This window comes from Chiloscyllium punctatum, chromosome 5 (assembly GCF_047496795.1).
Source record: "Chiloscyllium punctatum isolate Juve2018m chromosome 5, sChiPun1.3, whole genome shotgun sequence".
NCBI lineage: Eukaryota > Metazoa > Chordata > Chondrichthyes > Orectolobiformes > Hemiscylliidae > Chiloscyllium > Chiloscyllium punctatum.
Window position 1 is genome coordinate 134067488 of NC_092743.1, and position 19512 is coordinate 134086999.

Below are 19512 nucleotides of genomic sequence, written 5' to 3' on the forward strand. Positions count from 1 at the left end.
ATTCTGCAACAGGAGAAGCTTTTCATTGGTGAGACCCACCATCAGCCGACAATACTGCCAATATTTCATCAATGGGTAGCCTCTCAGGGGACCTGCTGTTCAAACAGGGAGGCTCCTTACCTTGACCACAACATTTCTGCCCAACTACATTCCCATTAACATAAGAATTATGAGAAGAAAGGGTTTTTCTTTAAAATTAAATTTCAATTGCAAATATTTTACATTAAATTCAGTTCATTTATTCGTCATAGAATCACAGAATTATTTTACACAGAAGGAAGCTATTCGGCCCATTGTTCTTATACTGGTTCATTATGTGAGCATTCATGTATGCATCCTCGTTATTACTTGGGACTGGCTTAGTCAGAGAGCTAAGTGTTCTGGCATACCTCATGGTCGGGACAATATGTTAATTATTTAAGGACATTTCTTTATTGTAGAAGAAGCCATATATTTTAGTTTGCATTCCTTATTGAATGCTCATGATAGCATCTGACGTTGAATTCGGCACTCCATGGGACATGGCTGAATCTGCTGCCCTCCCTTCCATTCATTGTCAAGGATGTTGTCAGACAGCCTCATTGGAGTACACTTGGGGAGTGATAGAGGCCTAAAAGAACTTTACCAGCTGACACCTTGAAATAGCAACACATTTGGATAGTGCTGACACTTCCCTTCAACTCTGTAATTTCTTAGTTTTGACTGACTGTCCCCACCGTCGTTCTTTCGCAACAAGTAGACCATGAGATTCAGGTTGGACTCAAAATATTAACACTGTTTCTCTTTCCACAGATCCTGACAGACCACCTGTGTTTCTCCAGCATTTTCTGTTTTTATTTCTTTTCACTTCACTCGTTTATGCCCTGACCCCGCCCCCTGCTTTCCCAGAAACCTCTCTTCCATTTCTTCATGTGCCTGTCCACACTTGATAAACCCCATTACCATTGTCTCATCTTTGCTGTTCATGAGATGCCAGATAAGAGTCCATTTTCATGCTCCCCTCCCTTGTCCCATAGAGTTAAACAAGAAAAACTGTTGACCAGTTCACAAAGCCCCAGTAGATGCTTACCACCTTAAAGCAATCATTAACCTGGTGCTGCATGCTTCTCATGTGTTATTGGTTTCACCTTGACGATAGGACACAACTTTTAAAAAAAAGAAGCTAATGGGTATTCGTTGCAGTGCATTACAAGTAGAAACCCATCACAAGCCAGTGTAAATTTTGTTAAACTACAACATTCCTTTCACTTAAGCTCTGTTCTCAACCACCTTTTGGGAAATCAAAATTTTGCATCTTGCCTAATTAAGTCACACTTCACATCATGCTTTCTGTTGTTGTGGGATCCTTAACATCTTACCCACATAGTATTTCAACAGTCTGAAAAATCCATCTGTTTCACTAATGTCTCTTAGGAAATGAAATCTGTAATCCTTAACAAACACATATCATGCTGGAGAAACTCAGCAGGTCTGGTAGCATCTGTGGGGAGAGAAACAGAGTTAATGTCTTGAGTCTGATATGACTCTTGTTTGGAACTCGCACAGATGCTGCCAGGCCTGCAGAGTTTCTCCACCATTCTTAGTGCTTTTTCAGATTTCCAGTATATGCAGTATTTTGCTTTTAATCTGTAATCCTTGTCTATTCTGGCCTGTATATTACTCCAGATCTTTATCAATGTGGTGAAAAAAATGTAGTTAACTCTTAACTGCCTGTGGGAATGACTTAGCAAATCAATTGAGTCAAACTATTATTACAATAAAAACTAAGAAGCAAAATTGAATTGATCAGTTGCCATCGAACTAGACACAATACATAACATAGTCTGAGGGATAATTCTTTAAAGTACAGATATTAGAAGAGGATTTTGTAAGATTGACAGAAGTGGATCTGCCTATCATTGTTCTGGGAGTTGAGAAGTCGTGTAAGTCAAGAACAGATCATACTCAGTGTTCTCACCAATGCCAGGTGAGATGGGCTCTGCCAATACGCTGCTGAGAGTTATCTCTGTAGAATTTATGAAATACAGATATTTTTGTCACCCCCGGATATCCTTGTTCTCAAGAAGGGGCATTATATCCGTGATTGGTGCAGTACTTAGGTGGTTTTTCTACCATAGCTGAATAGTTGATGAAAAATGGAGCTATCTGTGGACACGGGGCTGAAAGCATTGCTATGAATAAACTGGAGTGCCTGGAATGTGCACAGGTTTGGGTAACAGGAATGGAGGGCAATCTGCATTGTGAGAGGTTGGTCTTGTCATGGGGAGGAGTTTGAAGATGCATTCCCTGACATGAGCATTCATATACGGTTGTCAGACTTCTCATGGCATTGCTGTCATTTCCTTGGATGAGGATGCTATGAAATGACTTCTTTCCCTTCAATCCCTTCTGACAATTTCTTAAGGAACTCTTGTTCAAATGGAACCACAGCAAAATACATTATTTTACTCACAGAGATATCAGGGCTGTTTCTAAGAGAGCATCCTGGTCCCAAAGACAAGCAGTAATAGCTCCCACTCTTTGTGAGGAGTAAACTGCTGCTTGACTGGAGGGAAGGGTGGACAGTCAATTGGCAACTTTGGGAACAGAGTTCAGACTGAAAGTGAGCAGACCAGATTTAAACACACCAAGGAGTCATTTTAAAGATCTTGCTGTCTTCACTATAGACCAGCTTTACCATCCAATGGTATATTGAAGAGGTACCATGAACAGGTCAGGCTGTGTCAGAAAGGACCTTAAAATAGCCCCCATCACATCTAATAAGTGTACCCTTGACCAGCCAGTGTACTCAGCAGGGCCTTTGTGTTTGCATAGATATATTGACATTTGGTGGTGAACATCTCATAAGTCTGCAGGAGGAGGTGACAAAGTCAGAGGCAGTCCTGAGCAGTCCCATTCAGAGTATGGTCCAGGTTTTGATTGTATAAATGCTGCCAGAGAGAGTGTGGAAAGCCACATATGGTAGTTTAGGAAGCATGTCTAGGAAATGTACATTTACATTTACAGAATTCATGCCACACTATGGAATCATGACTGGTCGGTGATACCGACAGCTCATAGATTAGATTAGATTTTTAGATTAGATTACTTTACAGTGTGGACACAGGGCTTTCGGCCCAACAAGTCCACACCGCCCCGCCGAAGCGTAACCCACCCATACCCCTACATCTACATCTACCCCTTACCTAACACTACGGGCAATTTAGCATGGCCAATTCACCTAACCTGCACACCTTTTGGACTGTGGGAGGAAACCGGAGCACCCGGAGGAAACCCACGCAGACACGGGGAGAACGTGCAAACTCCACACAGTCAGTTGCCTGAGGCGGGAATTGAACCCGGGTCTCTGGCGCTGTGAGGCAGCAGTGCTAACCACTGTGCCACCATGCCGCCCACAAATTGGAGGGAATGCCAGCCACTACTGAAGCATCATCAGAGGACTGAGGCAGTTGCTGAAGAGAATGAGGATGCTATCCTTCACAGGGTAACATCATTATAATTGTCATTCTTGATCTCTCACACAGAGATTCTGTGCAATAACAACTAGTGATGGATACCGCCTCTGCAGAAATGCGGGTGTAGCAACTTCTGGAAATGCTCCCATTGTACCTCAATGAAAAAGACAGTATATTTCAACCATGAGCAAAGAGGAATGAACAACCTGTCTCCAACATCTCTGAGGCCATAGGAGGAGAACAATTCAGAAGTGGCAATGTCCAAAGGGCACCACATCACTCAGAGCACTGAGTGGAATTTGTTGTGCCTGCAACTGAGCACATTCCCTATTTTCAACACAATGTAAATATTGACAGATAACACTGGATGTATGAACTTTCACGGTAATGGAAGATCAAAGAAAGTAAGGGTCTTTGGATGGGATGCAAAATCATCAGGTGCTAAGGGTGAACTTAATATGGTTGCATGTTCAGTGGAAGCGCTCTCAAAAGCAACTCAAAGTAACTTCTAGTCCATGCCATTCCTCTTGCGTCAAAGAAGCTCAATTGATCATACACCTGAATCAAATGGTTCTTGATGTTGATGGAATCCTGGTGAGATATTCCCTGTGGCTTTCCCAGACACCTCCCTCTGCAGCTGTGACACTTCTATTTCCTACATCTTCCCCATGAGTTGTGCATCACCTACTTCAAGGTCTACTTCTCAGCAGAAGTCTATATCTGGAGAATATTGTGTGAGGCCCTTGCATGAGTATAGTGCTTGGCACCTCCCCCCCCCCCGCCAACCTCTTCATGCACTAGAACTGCACTTTTGGAAAATTGATTGTGTGCTCTATCATGGTTCCCCTGAGCTGTTGGCTTTGATGATCACTTTGATTCAAATTCTTATGGAATGGTGAATATCCACCTGTCTGGCTGTCTCCTATCCCTAAAGAAACTAGGCATGTAGTTTGAGGGGTGGTTTGAAGTATTCAAACCCATGACCTGGGGGGTTCATGGGTGTAGATCTTTGAAGATGGCAGGACATACCGAGAGAGCAGTTTGGAAAGCATATGGATCCTGGGTGACAAAATCACAAATTACTGGAAAAACTCAGCAGTCTGGTAGCATCTGTGGAGAGAAATCAGAGTTGACGTTTCAGATCAAGTGACCCTTTCACAGAACTGGTGAACAGGTTCCACTGAACCTGTATAGAATTCTGGGTAATCTACAATGTGTATTGTGTTCAGTTCTGGTCAATGTATGCTGAGAGATATGAGGATGCAGATGAAATTTACCAGAGTGGTTCCAGGGATGAGGGCATTTAGCTATAAGTTTAGATTGGAGAAACTGAGTGTGTGCTCCTTGGAACAATGAGGATTGAGGGCAGATTTGACAGAGGTGGACAGGGTTATGATGGGTTTAGCTAAGGTAGACAAAGGATCACTGTTCTCATTAGCGGATGGTACAAACATGAGGGGACCCAGAATTAAAGTACTAGGCAAGAGATGTAAAAGAAATGTGAGGAAGAATTTTTTTTTAAACTCATCAAATGGTATTGATCTGGAACTCATTTTGATGAGAGTTGTCGAAGAATTGGCGCTGATTTGATTTGAAAGGAGTTTGGTTGGGTAACTGAAATAAATAAACTCACTGGATTTTGGGCATACATTGGGAAAATTAGATAGATTGGATTGTTCTGCAGAATGCCAGCATAGACAAAAATGTCCTTTTCTTTACTGCTATAATTCTTTTCTCGGGGTCAGTTTAACTCAGTTGGGCAGCTGATTTGAGGTGCAGAGTGATGCTAACAGTCGGTGTTAATTTCCCACACTGGCTGAGGTTACCTTGATAGATTCTCCTTCTCAACCTTTCCCGTTGCCTGAGGCGTGGTGATCCTCAGGTTAAACCGCTACTATTCCTCTCTCTCTCCGTAATGAGAAAGCAGCCTTATGATCTGGTAAAGCCCTGGTGACTTTGCCTTTGCCGTTATCCTTTTGTGACAAGTGCATGTGCAGGCATGTGTGAGAAAAGGATTAACTGTGACTATTATGTACTCCATAAATAATTAAGTTGTCAAAATTAACTTACATGCTTAAACTTGAATAGTAATAAAGTTTAAAATCACAGAACACCAGGTTATAGTCCAACAGGTTTATGTGGAAATACTAGCCTTCAGAGCATTCCTCCTTCATCAGGTAACTAGCGGGGCAGGATCATAAGACACAGAATTTATAGCAAAAGGTCACAGTGTCATGCAATTAAAATGAATTATTGAACTAACCTAGACTTAACAGCAATCTAGGTTTGTTCAATATATCATTTTAATTGCATGACTGTTTTGTTATGTGAGACCAATGCATGCTTGATTCTACCTGCATATGGAAACAGCTTGGAGGCAGCTTCGGTGGCTGCTAAATGGCTAAAGAGTTTGGTTAAAAGGCCCAAATCGGTGGTAAGGGATTTTGTCCAGTTGTAATGAAAGTAGTTAGGACTTTTAGCCATCATCCTGTGCAGACATGAAAAGATCTTTCACCCTGTATGTGCATCATATAGGACTTACATATCGATGCTTATTTGACAATGCTAGCCTATTTACCAGTATCACCCAAATGATGCATGGACTTTTGCACTGCAACACTGTTTCATGGTGTTTTAGATCTGTCACCAATGCATGAATCTGTAGGCATTGAAATTATGAACATAATAACTGACAAGTTGAGTTCTATTTTTAAAAACTCCATGTTTGTCCAAATCGATGATGTTGCCATGACATCAACTCTCGGTTCAGCTCATGCAAACATCTTTGACAGATTCCATGAAACATGTGTTTTTGATGGAATGACACCTAACCTCCTACCCATTACATGTTTTCAATGAGTAGGTGATACATTCGAATCTGCAATTGCATGTAATAATTTTCTTGAATTTCTTAATGAGATCTATCCTGCACTTAAATTCACTTTTGAAATTAAGTAGTCAAATGAACTTCATTTCCTTGATGCGCTCATTGGGAAATCTGCATAGGGGTTTTCTACTACTTACTTTCACTTGGCAATATGTGCATTGGCATTCCTACAGTACCACACATTGTAAGGTTAGACTTACCGGCAACCTCATGAAAAGGGACCAAGCTATTTGCTAAACAGGTAAGCCATTTTTCAAATTAACTCTTGGGACATGGGCTTCAGTGGCTGGCCAGCATTTTATTACCTGTTCCTCTTTAGCCTGGAGAAGATAGTGGTGAATTGCCTTCTTGATCTGCTGCAGTCCTCCTACTGAAGGTCGACCTCATTGTCCTTTGACAGGGAATACCAGCATTTTGACCAAGCAACAGTAAAGGAATGAATGATGTTCATGTAGGGTGCTTCAGTGCCATCCTGTGAGACAATGGCTGTCCTGATCTGTTCCTTTCTCATTGTTTATCATGCAAACACATGATCTGGCATAAGGCTATCTCTTTCTGCCCAGAAAAGTACCCACTCTACCTCAAAAAAATTGAGCAACTGGTAAATAACAGCATTAGTTCATGATCATATACATGCTGCTACCACACTCAGTTTGATCTAGGACTCAATGTTGGATGTTGATGCATAAGAAGGTCTGAATGTTCTTGCACAAATTTAATTTTGTTTGTAGTTTATAATTAAAATTTAATTGAAATCTACAGTTTAACTTCTGAAGTTCCAAGACTTAGGGAGGGTCTTAAGAAAATCTCTATTCAAAGAGTTGTTGGACTTAACTAATCAAAGAAGCAGTTCTGACTAGTTCCTCTTTAACTGGTCAGCTCGGCCTTTCATGTTAGGAACATATAAACCAGTCAACTTAGTGTGACTTAGCACTTGAATGCAACTTGCAATAGAGTGCTGGAGTTGGGTGATTACAGGAAGCAGAGAATAAGCATTAATGGTCTTTTTCAGGTTCATAAGTGGCACTGGGACCTCAGTTTTTTCCAGTTTATATAGATGACTTATATAAAGGAACAGAAGGTATGGTTGCCAAATTTGCTGATAACACAAATTTAGGTAATAAAGTGATTTGTGAAGAGAACATAACCTATCATTTTCTAACTTCCTTATGTGAAGAGGTCTAGCCAATGGAGCATAATGTGAGAAAATATGGAATTGCCCACTTTTGCAGGAAAAATAAAAAAAATCATGTTTTCTAAATATTAAGAAGTTGCAAAGCTGTGAGGTACAGAGGGATTTGGGGTTCCCAGTGCATGAATCACAAGGTCAGTATGCAGGTTCAGAAAGTACTTAGGGAAATTGATAGAATATTATAATTTATCATAAGTAGAATTGAATGCAAGAGTATTGAATTAGTTTTGTTGTCAGATGAGTATAGTAAAAAGTTTAGAAGTCACCACTTACGGCACCATCTTAGGTACAAGGTACCTTGGTACAGATTCTTCAATACAAGTTCTTAGGTAAAATAATCAGAAAAGTAAAGAAATAAAAAGTCAAGGATTACAGATCACTGGAATAAATTGGAAAATAGCAAAATAAAAGATTCAGAACAACATTCCTTCAAACCCAGTCCAGGCTGGCCACTAGCCTACAGATTGCATCAGACGTCACCTTGAGGCCAGAAGTCCATGCATGGCCAAAACACCACCATGGGCCACACAAAACCTGGAGACCGCCACGCCACGGGCAGAAGACTGCCATGCCAGGCCAGGAGACTGCCACGCCGAACCAGGTGACCGCCATACTGGGCTGGCTGACAACCATGCCAGGCCAGGAGATCATCACACTTGGCTGGGTGACTGCCACACTGGGCTGAGAAACTGCCATGCCAGGCCAGGTGATCACCACACAGGACCGGGTGATACCCACGCCAGGCCAGGAAATCGCCACGCCAAGCCAAGAAGACGCCATGCTGAGACAGAAAGCCTGGGAGGAAGGAGGTTGTTGTTCAGTTATACAGAACATTGGTAAGAGCACATCTGGAGTTCTGTCCACCCGATTTAAGAAAGGGTGCTAATGTGTTAGAAACAGTTCAGAGAAGATTTAGCAGACCAACATCTGGAATGAATGGGATGGTTGTCTTATGTGGGCTTGTTTCATCTGAATTTAGAAGAGAAAGAAAGGCAACTTGATTGAAAGGTATAAGATCCTGAGGAATCTTATGGTGGATGGGGAGAGAATGAATCACCCTAATGGGAGAATCAAGAGCTAGGAGTCACTATTTAAAAATAAGGCATTGTCCATTTAAAACAGATGAGGTGATTTTTTTTCTCTCAGAGGATCATGAAACTTTAAAACTCTCATGCTGAAAAGATGGTGGAAACAGACTCTTTGAACATTTTCAAGGCAGACACAGATATATTCTTGGTAAGCAAGTGGGTGAAAAGTGATTAGTATTGTGGACTTGAAGTTAGAGTCAGATCAGCCATGATCTTATTACATGGCAGAGGAGGCTTGATGGATGAAATGAACTACTCCCGTTGTTTTTGTTTGTATTTTAATTTTGTGCTCATTGATATGCAAATAGGTTTGGGCAGAAATTTGGTGAAAAAGCACATTTTGGAATTGGATCCTATTTCACACTGGACTCACTGTTAACTCCCAAGGCATCATCTCTACTGAAAGATGCTTCATTTTTAAATATAATTTATATAATTTATAACTCAGCTTAACCAATGCTCAATTTTTTAGTCACAGTTATCACAATTTTCCTGCATTAAGATGACTTTTGGTGTTAATCAACTGCAAATGTCAAGTTGACTTGTTAAGTAAAGAAGATTCAGTTTCAATATTTGAAAATGTAGTACTTTGATTAGCAGAATGTTGTATTTTCAAGACTGATTTGAGATATTTCTCTGTGATATAGTTGTAAACTTGTTATAATCTTCAGGATACATTATTTTCTATTCACTGCCAGTTTCATAGTTTTTGACCATGACCAATTCATTTTTAGACCACCTAAGCTGAAAACAATGTGATTCACTGAGGAAGGAATTCATTTGTTTGATATTTGTCGTGAAATTGTAATTTAGCAAGTGCAGTTTTTTCTACAGGAATTGAAGAAAGTATTTTCCAGTGTTTTCTCCATTTAAAAAAAATTAAACGGATGTGAGTAGCTTATATCTATTCTTTAACATTAAAATATACTTGCTTAAAAGAAAATCAATGGAATAAATTTAATGTTTGGAGCTGAGAACATTGGGGTGATTCTATTAATAATTGTGCTATGTTTTTTCATTCTAAACTTTAAAAACTTTGGAAAGAATGAACAAAATAATTATTTGGTGAATAATATTGAAATAGCTAAAGATGGCTTTGAAAGGCAAATGGAATTTTATGCATTCTCTGTCAAATCAATACAAAGCAACAAATGAAAAAAATTAACTCAGGTGCTAAACCATATAGCATAAACCATAGCTAACCATATAGCTAAACCATAGAGAGTTGTACCATGGAAGTGACAAATAGACTTACTTAACCTATGTAATGTTGTACTTAAGTACTCAGTCAAGTTCTGATCACTGAAACACAATATTCAGAGAACAGATAAGACTGATCCTTGATGTGGCAAAGTGAGTGATTAGAAATTTGGAGAAAAGACTTCTCAGTCTTAAAAGGCAAAGGATGGTGACTTAATTAAGGTACATAATAGGTAAAATTAATTGAAAAGAACTCAAAATAGCAGGGCACGGGACACCAATTCAAACTACTAAAAGGTAAATTTAGAACTGATATCGGGAAATTCTTTTGCGCATAGAATGACCTTCTCAGTAGAATAGTTGAGGCAAAACAACCTTAAATCATTTAACAGACATTTGGTCCCTATGATGGGAGGGCTGAAGGATCTTTCTAAGTGAATCAATTGGAAAGGATTGAATGACCTTCCTCATCTATGTTTATCTTGTAAATTTATGAACTCCTCCTCTCCCTTCCCCATCCTAAGCAACTGATTAGGCTTGAGTAAGTATGTTTCCTGTTATCTAATAGGGATCAACACTGGCCCACACCATGGACAGCTCTTTGGCCTAGAGTATCCCAATTCACCACCCAAAATATAGGAGGAGAGTGTGGAGGTAACGAAGCTGTGAAAGATGATTAAAAGTAGAGGTAAACTTTTTATAAAACATTATTATGAAATTAATAGGTTTTTTCTGTCATGTTATTTGATCAGATTATAATATTAAAACGTAATAATAAGCAGATACACTGTGTACTCTTATTTGTTACAATACTGACCTCATAGATAAAGGAAATTGGGCAATTTTGTTGTAATCTTTTACAGCATAAAGAAATTTTGTGTGATACCAATACAAATGAGGCTTTTTAAATAAAAAAATGATCAAACAGGCCATTTCTCAATGATTTACTTTCAGGTTAAAAATGAGAAGGTTAAGAAGATGAAAGATTAATTATCATAATTGTGTTAATATGTCAACCAACACCTATACAGCAGTTAACTTAATAAACAAGATTTTCTCATTGGAAACATCTGATTAGTGGACATAAAGTAAATATAATTTGATGTGTTACAAATATACCAGGAGGCATTCAATAAAGTGCCACATAAAATGTTATTGCACAAGCTAGGAGTTCACAATATTGGGGTAATGTATAAGCATGGGTTGAGGATTGGTTAATATACAGAAGGCAGAGTCAGGATTAAAGTCATTTTCAGGTTGGAAAGATATAGTGGAGTGCCCCGGGCCTCAATTACTTTCCATCTGTATTCATGACTTGCAGCAGAAGTGAGAATGTAATTATCATATTTTCTGATGATACATCATTAGGTGACAGGGTGTGTTGTGAAGAGGACATAAAAAATCTGCAAGGGGAAAGAGATAGTTAAGTGAAGGGGCAAAATTTTGGCAGATGGAATTTAATTAGGAAAGTGTGAGGTTATAAATTCGGGTAAGAATACTTAAAAGGCAGAGTACGCTGAAAGAGAACAGTTTAGAGACTATTATTTTCTTGTGCATGAAACACAAGCAAGCTAACATGCAGGCACCAAACATAAGGTCACTAAATTTGCTGACGACTCAGATTGTAGGAAAGTGAATTGTGAAGAATATATAAGGAGTCTACAAATGGCTATAAATTGGTTAAGTGGCAAAGATCTGACCAGTGGAGTACAATGTGAGAGTGTGTGAAGTTATCTATTTTATCAGAAAGAATAAAAAGGAAGCGTATTATCTAAATGGTGAGAGGTTGCAGAGCTCTGTGTGCAGCGAGTGAAGAGAGATCTGGGTGTCCTAATGCATGAATCGGAGAAGGTTAATATCACGTACACAGAGTAGTCAGGAAAGCTATTAGAATGCTGTTTTACTGAGGGGAATTGAGGCAAGAGTTGGGAGTTTATGTTTAAGTTACACAGAGCATTGGTGAGATGCACCTGGAATACTGTGTACAGTGTTGGTCACTGTATTTACCATGCATTGGAAACTGTTCACATTACGAGAATAATGCAGGGAATGAATAGATTACCTTATGACGAAAGGCTAGATAGGCAAAGCTTGTATCCTGTGGAGTCTAGGTAAGTCAGAGGTGACAGTTGAAACTTATAAAATCCTGAGGGGATTTGGCTATTTGGAAGTTGGAAGGATATTGTGGGAGAATCTAGAACTCAAGGTCATAGTTTTAAAATAAGGGGTTGTCCAGTTATGATAGAAATGAGGAAAAGGTTTTTCTCTCAGAAGGTTGTGAGCCATTGGAATTTCCTTCCACAAAAGGTCGTGGATGCCGAATCTTTAATAGTTCCTAGGCAGAGGTAGATGTATTCTTGTTTTCCATGGGCGATGAAAGATTATCAGACGTATGCAGGAATGTAGAGTTGAGATTAAAATCAGACCAGCCGTAATCTTATTTAATGCCGGAGCAGGCTCAAAGGGCTGGGTGATCTACTCTTGCTACTTGTTTGTATATAGGTACAGCAAGGTGGCAAATAGAACTTTGGTCTTTATTGCTAGGAAGTTGGAGTTTGATGTTGATGAGTACACATCTGGGGTACTGCATACAGTTTTGATCCTTGTATTTAAGAAGGGGTCTACTGGCATTGGAGGTAATTCAAAGGAGATCCATTGATTTGTCCCAAAGGTGGAGGGGTTGATTTACAGTTAGACCATTTTCATTACAGTTTAGAAGAATGAAGTGTGATCTTATTAAAACACACAAGAATGGAAGGGCCTTGACAGGGTAAATGTTGAGAAGGCTTTTCCACAGGTTGGGAGAGTCTCAAACCAGGGTCACATTTACATCATTAGGAGAAGCTAATTTAAAACTGGAATGTGAAGGAATTTCCTCTCTCAGAGAGCACTGAAAGTCTGAAATTCTCTGCTCCAGAGTATTGTTGAGGCTAGATCACCAAAAGGATTTAAAGAGGAGGTAGACAAATTTTTGAGCTTGAGACTGGCAGTCCTTCTCCAAGCGTGCAGGAGCCTTTTAAAGATGGTGCTGATACCATGGATGTCAGTCCGTTCTGGGATATCCGAGTTTAGCTAGTTCTTTGGTTACAGTGAATGGGAGAATCGGGTTAACATTGTATGAAAAGGATGCCATAAAAATATGGTGGGTAGTTAATGATGCAAATTTGGGCTAATAGCATGAAAAGCTTGGACAGCCTCATGGAGGGAAACCCTCCAGGAAACTTTCCAAAACTGAAACTTAGCCAAGAAATGTAAGATTCAGCCCTATATTTTGTCAGGATGAGTTTATTGACTTCCTAATCATGCACTATTTAAGAGTTTTAAAGAGTAGGGGTTGAGCTGTCTTGTGCTGAAGACTTGTGATGTGGTTTGGTGCCTTTTCTCCTTAATTCCATCACACACAGTGTCGTTAGGTTGTGGCAAGAGATAGTGATGATGTGAGGTGGAAATCCAGTTTTCTAGTGAAGTTTAGGAGGGCTTTTTCTGCTTTTCAGCAAGGGAATAGGTATTCTGTTGTTTGTTTATATCAGAGAAGCTTTGTACTTGTTATCTATGCTCGTATCTCAATGCTTTCATGTTTATTCACATACTCTTTGAGCCCAGCATTCTAAATGAGCTCTACCAATTCAACAATGAGCTTTATATAATTATTAAATACAGTCAATGGATCGATTTGAGATGTTGTGATGCTTGTGAAGATTTAGCACGTGAAATCTTTCTTGGGCTATTTTTCTGCTTGGTAATGATGTTTGAGATCAATTTGATGTAGGTTCTTGATAATTTAATGCACTTGTATTGCGCACTTCAACAACATTGTAAAGGCTCCTTAACTTGCACCACCATCACTGACTCAATAAGTGATAGATCCAACAAATGTTATCCATAATTTGTCCACACTATTTAAATCAAGTTGTTCCTGTAAAACCTGGGAGTGTCGAGGGACGTCAGCATGCTAGTATTCAGGTGTGTGCCTTATCATGTATGGCCCGATTAATATGCATTTGGTAAATCCAACCCAGGCATTAGGATGTTGATAGGTCTCTTTTTGTGAGAGGTATGACAGATGTCGCTACATTTGGAATCGGCAGTTTTGGTACATTGATAAAACTAGAAGTAAAGGAATGTATTATAAAACATTACTACATGGTTCAGTGAAAACTTTTTCTTTTCTTAGTCCCTTTCCATAAAAGGTGTAATTGATTAAAGTTATTGATAATATAATGTGAAATTAATTGGATGTAGAATAACTAAGAAGCATCAGAAAATGTCATAATACATCTTTAAATACAAGCTTATTCCAGCTCAGTGTCAGTTCATACTGGTGAAAACTATTAATTGAAATAGTCTACTGTTCAAAAAGCATCAATCTTTTAGCTGTTGAAGGTTCAAGATAGTACATGCACCTGGGGTGCATCTAGTTTGAGCTATTAGAGGACAAATAATTACTGTCAAGTTTTATAAATTGCTTTTCAAGTTATATAAGTAGTTGAGATCCAATGAAGAATATTTGTATCAAACACATGTTTTTTTGACATGATGATTGGGTAATATATCACTTATAAATGTGTAGTCCTTTACCCTTCTCTAATGATCTAGCAAGAAAACCTTTTAAATTGTGGATATTTTTCACACTCTCCTAGGACGTTTCACAGAGGGGTGACCACTAGAAATGTCTGATGGACATTATGTTTGTCGCTGTCCTGCTGGGATTAGTAAAATGCTAAATTTAGTGATCCTACACACATCAAGGAACTCCTGCATTGCAGGAAATGGCTTAATGTCTAAGATTTTTGGGAATCTTTATTCTTTGTAGAATTAGGGAAGAATGATACCCTAGTTCTCTGTTAGCAAGCAACTGCGTCTTGCTGATGTGCCTTTTTATTAATAGCCTCATTTCAAATTAGAGCCTGTACTCAAAAGAGTAGTATGTATCTTTGCCATAATTACATTCATTGCTTTGCTCAGAAAAGTGCAGTTTGATATATCTCATGTGGTTCTTCAGCCCAAACATCTATAACGCAGCCAATGTGCTGCAGCAGTAGATCAAATGACTGCCTCAAAAAAAATCACACACACACCTTGTAAACTCCGTGAAGTACAACCAAGACAGATAAGGTTATGGTTACAATGTTTTAGTCATCCCTCAAAAAACAAATGTCTTCAACTTGGAACTGATGAATAGTTAAATTCTCTGTATTTGCATGCACATGACAGTAACGTTTAAATCAAATCAAATCCTGATTCAAGAGAAAAGAACAGAAAGAAGGAAAGAGGTAGTATAACATGAACATATGAATTAGAAACACAGTTAGATCATTTGGTTCTTCTAGCTTGCTCCACCATTCAACAGGATCAGGGCTGATTTGATTAAGGCCTTAAATCAACATTCCCATGTATTGCTGATAACTTTTGATTCCCTTGTTAATCAAGCATCTATCTGCTTCTGCTTTAAAATGGCCCTACTTCCACTTTTCCCCGGGGAAGAGAGTTTGTAAAGTTCATGACCCCACCTAGGGGAATTAAAAAAAAGTCTCTTCTCAGCCTTAAATGACAAAGACTGTTCCTTGAATTTTATACTGCTTCCCATAGTCCTAGTCTCTTGTACAGGAGGAAACAAACTCCCAGTATCTACCCAATCAACCCCCCTCAGTATTGGATATGTCTCAAAATGATCACCTGTTGTTCTTCTAAACACCAATGGAAAGACATCCACCCTTTCCTTGTCAGGTGAATCCCCCATCCTAAGTATCAGTTACGTTTAGAAGCAGTTCAAACATATCTACATTCTTAATCAAAAATCAGTACCTGATTCACTCTTTTTTTAAGTGGATTTAGATGATTTGGACTTAGGGAGCATAAAATCTGCGAGAATGACTCAAAGTAGGGGGTTTTGGCAAATGCAAGAACCTGTGAGGCTAGTCAAAATAGTGAAATTGCCATGTGGTAAGTGCAGTTAATCTCAATGCATTGATGTTGTAGGGTCCAAATATGTAATTCTCTCAAAATGCTAATGCATGTAGATAAGCCATTAGAAAGCCCAACAGCATTTGGATTTTATATATAGCAGCATAGAGTAGAAGATATATTAATAAACAGTGTTTAGAGTGCACTTAGAATTCTGTGTAGAGTTTTAGATTAGATTACATTACAGTGTGAAAACAGGCCCTTTGGCCCAACAATTCCACACCGACCCGCTAAAGCGCAACCCACCCATGCCCCTACATTTACCCCTTACCTAACACTAGGGGCAATTTAGCATGGCCAATTCACCTGACCTGCACATCTTTGGACTATGGGAGGAAACCGGAGCACCCGGAGGAAACCCACACAGTCAGTCGCCTGAGGCGGGAATTGAACCCAGGTCTCAGGCGCTGTGAGGCAACAGTGCTAACCACTCTGCCACCGTGCCACCCACAGCAGCACCCCATTATAGAAAGGACCTGAATGCCATGAGACCATACAATTTACCAGATTATAATATAATTATAGTTATGAGGAGAAACATGAGGTACAACGAATAGTTCTACAGATGCCGCGAAGGCCAAGATGAAGATTATTAAAATTAGACAAGTTTTGAGGAAGTGAGTAGAGAAAGACAGAATCCAATGTTCAATGTAGTCAGTTAGTACATTAGGATCACAAATCTGTACTGAAGGACCCTTTTCCAGTTACAACATCCCAAAATTACATTTTTAAAATTCAGCTTCTCTAGACCAGAAAGTGGACAGTTTTGTTACCCAAAGGTGTTAGAAGATATGGAGAAAAAGAACAAACTAACATAAGAACTAGGAGCACAAGCTGGCAATCCAATCCCTCAAGCCTGCTCTGCAATTTAATATTGGCTGATCTCACCTTGGCCTCAACTTCACTTTCTTGCCCCCTACCCATAACCCTTTAACCTATTACTAATGAAAAATCTGGGCATCTCCTACTTAAGTTTGTTTAGTATTTGCATCCACGTACTCTGGGGTTATGAATTCTAGAGATGCACAAAGGAGCATGAACAATATCCAAAATTTAAAAGGATTTTTTTCAGTATTTGGTTATGGAAAAGTGAAAGCTTTTATCTAAAACTATAGATATTTACAGCACAGAAGAAGAGCATTCAGCTTAGCTTTGCTAGAACACTCCAAAATAATTCCATTGCTCTGCTTTCTTCAGATGGTCTTACTTACAATATTTAACAATGATCTATCCATTACACGCTATAATTAATCTCTACAAAAGGAAATTTCTCACAACTTCTTCCCTCACTCTTTGAAAGATAGTTGTAAAATTTTGAATGCTTTGTCACTGCTCCTCAATCAAAGGAAATAGCTTTTTTTCTTCTTAGCAACAATCTGGAAAATATTGATAGACTAATTTCTCTTAGCTTTCTCTGTTTCAGTAACAATAATTCCATTGACAGAACATTCTCCTTGTAACTATCATTTCTCATCCTGTTATAATTCTAAAACATCCATGCCGTATGGTAACTTTTCAGTTCGGACAATTAGCACTGAAAGAGTGGGCTGTATCTTCCCAACTGACGAATGATATTGTCAATGGTGAGTCATTTGGGAAAACATAGCAGGGTCAGAGAAATGAGATTCTTGATGTCAGGGAAGAAAAGTCTGTTTTTCACATAAGATTTTAACAGTGGGATGAGAATCTCGCTAGTAAGCAGTGAGAGATCTTTTTGCATGTATTAATATCTAATGAATCTTGCCTGATTTACGTGCAGTTTGCTATGTTATCAGGCCATGGAAAGAAACCAGATGGTGACAATTCCCATCATGAAAGTCTGCTCGGATACCTGGTGCACCTACTTGTGCCTCCAGACCTCCACCTTGGCCAACATTTCCCAACACCCGAAGACATGCTCCAGGGACAGCAACCGTCTCCATCTTCCATATTCACTCTGTTGAGAACCATCTTGATCTGTCATTTGTGTGTGATGCAAATGCTGAATGCTCACATTATTAAGGACCTATTCTGTTTATGATATTCCCCACATAGGGTCATTGGAACTGTTCCCAATGAATCTAACCACAGTAGGACTTATTGACACTTTGGCCGTGCTGCAATGAAAGAACAAAGAAATTGAGGAAGAATAAATGCACTAACAGTCCAGGGCCAGCGACTGCTGAACAGCCACTACTTGGAGATCTCGTAGCTGAAGGTCCCTTCAGGGTGTAGAGGAGGTACAGTGTGCCTAGAGTCTATCGCCTTCAATGCCATTTCCTCTAAATGAGCAAGGTGCCTTGATGCTGCAGATGAGGTTGTCCCAGCACCAACTTTCCCTCTAAGCTCTGTACATGCACAACTGCACCAACATTCCACAGTCAGCGTACCAATGCAGATTTCAGCAATGATTTCCAGTTCTGGAATTCGCTGCTGCACGTGGACCATGCACACCAGGACAACAAGTTAGAGGGAATGCTACCCAGGTCACTGTCATCTGCTGGAGCAGGACTTGTAAACAGAAAGTGATGGTTGTAAATCTATCCCAGTGACTGTCACGAGGATCGATCCACTATTTTTTAATCTAACTGGCTTTTCCCACTAGGGACCAGTGTGGGATCTCTCAATCATCAACCCACAGCTGTTTCAAGGCTATTTGTGCCAGATCACACCACTTCATCTTGTTACCCCATGATGGGATCAGTGCTGCAGCCTGCATGGTAGGCTTTGGCACCGTAACTAGATTCTCTCAACTATAGGGTGCTATAGATCACATACACTTCATGCTGACAGTGCCATACCATAATGTGACAGACTTCAACAATAGAAAACGCATACTTTAAGTAAATGTACAAATTATCTGTGATCATTGGCACCACATCTTAGAAGTCTGGTCCAGGTACCTTGGAAGCTGCCATGATGCCTATGTCTTTGAGAACTATCAGGTTCCTGCTTTCTTTCAAATTCCAATTCCTTTCAACGATGGCTGTTGGGAGACAAGGGCTAGTCTCTGCACCCATGGGTGATAACTCCATGACTCAAACCTTGGACTGAGGCCAAATATAGCTACAGTGCAGCTCATTCTTCCATCCGTGCCATAGAGCAATAGTTGACCTCCTGAAGATGAGGTTCCAATGCTTGGATAGGTTTAGGGGCGCCTTGCAATACAGTTCAGACAAAGTCCTGGTCACAAAATCCTGGCATGCTGTGCTGTGCACAGCTGGAGCAAGGAAGGGTGGATGTGGTGGACAGTAAAGTCTACCAAAGAGGAAGATAAGGACTTTAAGCAGAAGGAGCATCACCTTTACCATGGTAGAGTAGTGCAGCATTGAACATGACAAGCCAGACAGGACTTAATGCATACCTAGTTCCTGTAAGTATGACACAAAAACAGAAATTGCTGGAAAAGCTCATCAGATCTGGCAGCATCTATGGGAGAGAAATCAGAGTTAACATTTTGGGTTGAGTGACCTGATGTTAATTCTGATTTTTCTCCACAGATCCTGCCAGAGCTGCTGAGTTTTACCAGCAATTTCAGTTTTTATTTCTGATTTACAGCATTCACAGTTCTTTGGTTCCAATATATATGAGTTGGGCGAGGTCATCATTTATTAACTGTAAATTTATTGTTAAAAAGGCAGCAAGTCCTGTTTATTCCCAGAAACAAATGTGACTTTCTGGTTTCTTTTGCCTTCAATTTTCATGCTGTTCATTATCAACTGTTTGAAGGCTTTCCTGTGATGATGC

The 19512-nt window shown here is 39.6% G+C and overlaps 1 protein-coding gene across 3 annotated transcripts in view; it reads left to right on the forward strand.

Annotated features, from left to right (window-relative positions):
* stau2 (staufen double-stranded RNA binding protein 2) overlaps positions 1–19512 on the forward strand; it is a 364821-nt gene that overhangs the window by 252416 nt on the left and 92893 nt on the right. The window contains exon 13 of one of the 3 annotated variants that reach the window (XR_011960736.1): positions 10391–10510. The exons of the other annotated variants lie outside the window; for them this stretch is intronic. The gene's annotated coding sequence lies outside the window, so the exon portion shown is untranslated. The remainder of the gene's footprint in view (positions 1–10390; positions 10511–19512) is intronic. 3 annotated transcript variants of the gene reach the window in all.